Source organism: Odocoileus virginianus, chromosome 16 (assembly GCF_023699985.2).
Source record: "Odocoileus virginianus isolate 20LAN1187 ecotype Illinois chromosome 16, Ovbor_1.2, whole genome shotgun sequence".
Taxonomy (NCBI): Eukaryota; Metazoa; Chordata; class Mammalia; order Artiodactyla; family Cervidae; genus Odocoileus; species Odocoileus virginianus.
The window spans coordinates 53,573,543-53,577,134 of NC_069689.1; the positions used below are offsets into that span (position 1 = coordinate 53,573,543).

The 3,592-nt window shown below is 46.5% G+C and overlaps 1 non-coding gene across 1 annotated transcript; it reads right to left on the bottom strand.

Moving 5' to 3' along the window:
• Positions 1 to 281: 281 nt before the first annotated feature.
• On the bottom strand, positions 282 to 388 carry LOC139038794 (U6 spliceosomal RNA). Its single transcript, XR_011491937.1, has one exon. It is a non-coding gene; the product is annotated as a U6 spliceosomal RNA (small nuclear RNA).
• Positions 389 to 3,592: the final 3,204 nt, after the last annotated feature.

Here is a 3,592-nt window from a genome sequence, read left to right on the forward strand (position 1 = left end):
CCTTTGCAGAGAGGAGACCCAGGCCCAGAGCGGAAGTGACTAGCCTAATGTACCAACGTTCAGCCCCGGGCAGGTCTGGGAACCAGACTGTGTCTTTCAAAACCTTATACCATTTTTAAAAACAATGTGTGCTTTTGACTTTAAATGATACATTTGCATATTATGAAATCAAACAAAGAAAACATTTAAAATTGAGTTATGTTGGTGGATTCTCTCTTTAGGCAAAGCATACCAAAAAGGTTTCAGCATTTTTTGGGAGGAGGTCTGGCTTTGACAACAGATGAAATATGGAATGTGTCCCAGGTTTGCGTGTCCCCTCTGCACATGGGCCATGGTTATCTTCCCCGTATCATTCCGAGTTTAGTATGTGTGTGGCTGAGGTGAGCACAGTATGGTGGGTTTTTTTTTTTAAAGGCTTATTGAGATGTCATTCACACACCATACAGCTTACTCATTCCAAATGGACAATTCAGTGGCTTTCAATAAATTCAGAGTTGTGCAGCCACCATCGCAATGAATTTTGGAGCACTTTCATCACTCCAAGAGTAAGCCCCATACCCTGCAGTGCCAGCTCCCCGCCCCGGGCCCCTGGCAACCATTCACCTGCTTTCAGTCTCTATAGAGCTGTCTGCTCTGCACGTTTCTTGTGAAACGGGGTTGCATACCACTCGGTCCTTTGTGACTGGCTTCCTTCACGTGGCAGGTTTTCAAGTTCATCTATGCATAGCGTGTATCAGTGCTTTATTCCTTTCCATGGCTGAATAAAATTCTATTGTATGGATACATCACATCTTATTTATTCATTTATTGGGTTATGGGCACTTGATGTGTTTCCACCTTTTGGCTGTTATGGATAAAGTTGCTATGAACATTCATGTACAAGTTTTTGTGTGGACATACATCTTCATTTCTCTTGGGTATGTACCTAGGAGAAGAACTGTTGGATCATATGATAAATTTATGTTTAACCATCTGAGGAACCTCCAGACAGTTTTCCCCAGTGGTTTCACCATTGTGTGTTCTCACCAGCAATGTCTCAGGGTCCCACATCATCACCAACATTTGTACTAGCTGACTTTAAAATTTTTTTTTTTTTTTTGGCTGTGCATCTCAGCTTTTGGGATCTCAGTCCCCAACCAGGGATCAAACATGGGCCAAGGCAGTGAAAGCTTGGAATCCCAATCGCTAGACCACCAGGGAACTCGCTACTATCTCACTTTTTGATGACAACCGTAGCAAGTGGCTGTGAAGTGGTAATCTGGTTGTGGCTTTGATTTGCATTTCCCTGATGGCTAACGATGTTGAGCATCTTTTCATGTGCTTAATGGCCATTTGCATATCTTCCTTGGAGAAATGTCTTTTCAGATGCTTTGCCCAGTTTTTAATTGGGCTATTCATCTTTTTATTATTGAGTTGTTTCAGTGTGGGTTTTAGCAAGGGGATATGGGGCTGGCTGAATTTGCTCACTGTCTGAACCATCTGGAGACAGGTGGATCCGAGAGCACTATCTCTTATCTTAGAAAATCAGATATTTCTTTTCCAAAAACACTTTTATTGGAGTGTAGCTGCTTTACAATGTTCTGTCCATTTCTGCTGTACAGAAAAGGGAACCAGCTGTGATGTGTGTCTTAGTCACTCAGTCATGTCTGACTCTTTGGGACCCCAAGGACTGTAGCCCGCCAGGCTCCTCAGTCCATGGAGATGCTCCAATCAAGAATACTGGAGAGGGTTACCATGCCCTCCTCCAGGGGATCTTCCCAACCCAGGGATCGAACCCAGGTCTCCCTCATTACAGGCAGATTCTTTACCATCTGAGCCACCACCGAAGCCCAAGTATACTGGAGTGGGTAGCCTGTCCCTCCTCCAGGGGATCATCTTGATTCAGGGATCGAACTTGTGTCTCTTACATCTTTTGCACAGGCAGGCTGGTTCTTTACCAGCAGCACCGCCTGGGAGGCCCATATATTCATAGTAGTGGGTATATGTCAGCTGCAACCATTGATCAAGTAGATCAAAGTTCAAATAAAGAAAACTGGAGTAGGACACGCCTAGCCATCGTCACACCAAGGAAGAATGCTTTCTGGCTGTGTGACCTTGGGTGAGTGACTTAACTTTTCCGAGCCTCGGGTTTGGGTCCGTTGTACAGGCTGGTCCTCTCACTGTGTGTGTGTTAGATGATGCCCTCACTCAGCGCTCTTTCTGTAGCAGGTGCTGCAGTCAGCGCTGCTCCAGGATCGACGAGTCGAATGCTGCTTCCCTTCTTTTCCCGCCTTTCCCAGCTCAGCTCTGGTTCTCAGGGCTCAAAGGCTCAGATCACTTGAAGAAAAGGGCTTCTGTGGTGGCTTAATCAGTAAGGAATCCGCCCACAGTACAGGAGACCTGGTTTTGATCCCTGGGTCGGGGAAGATCCCCTGGAGAAGGAATGGCAACCCCCGCAACCGTATTCTTGTCTGGGAAATCCCATGGATAGAGAAAACCTGTGGGCTTTAGCACATGTGGTGGTGAAGAGTTGGACACGACTCAGGCAACGGAGCACACACGCACGTGTCCTCGTGTTACAGATGAGAAAGAGGAAAGGCAAGGCGTTTAAGGGCTTTGCCAAAACTCACCTAGTGAGTCGTCAAGTTATCCAGACTCCTTGCTTGTCCCACTGCTCCATGCTGTCTCAAGGCGTTAACATGGGTGTTTGTGTTTGCGGATTACACAGTCAGTTGACGTGGCCCTTGGTGAATTAGGAGTCATGAACTCTCCTCTGATAATTTCAGCCATGACATATTCCAAGATAAGATGTGAAGGGGTAGGGCCCTCACTCTGCAGCCTTTGTGCATTTGATCTTCACTGATGTGCCCAGAACTGTTGATCCCCTTGTGACAAATACAGTGAGCCCTATTTAGTCCATGAACTCAAGCTGCCCTGAACATCATTTGGACTGTTAGCTATTGTTGGGGTTTCATAAGCGGAACAGTACAAAGCCCTGAAGATACATGTGACCTGACTCAGCTGCTCAGTCGATAAAAAGAATCACCCAAAGAGGCAGAAAATTCACGGTGGTCCTTCCACTTCTTCGGCCACTCGCTTCAAAGCTTTACTGCCTTGATTCCATTTGAGCATTTAATTTTCCACCTTTCTTTTTAACAGCTTCCCTGCTGGCTCAGACAGTAAAGAATCTGCCTGCGATGCAGGAGACCCAAGTTTGATCCCGGGGTTGGGAAGATCCACTGGAGAAGGACATGGCCACCCACTCCAGTGTTCTGGCTGGGAGAATCCCATGGACAGAGGAGCCTGGCGGGCTACAGTCCATGTAGTTGTAAATAGGCAGACATGACTGAGGGACTAACACTTTCACTATCAGTTTTCTTCATAAAGGAAATTGGAGTCAAGCATGCGATCTCCCCCAACTCCTGTCCACTTCATCTCTACCCAACCCATCTGCATCTCTGCTCATTCTTGCCTCTGCCTCTCTTGTCAAAGGGGAAGAAGTATTCCTCCTCGTGGATGCATCAGTCAGAGTCCAGACAGGAAGTGGAATTCATTCAGATGGTTTAAGCGAGGAGACTTTTAAGGAAGTGTCTAATTACAGAGGGCGGGCTTC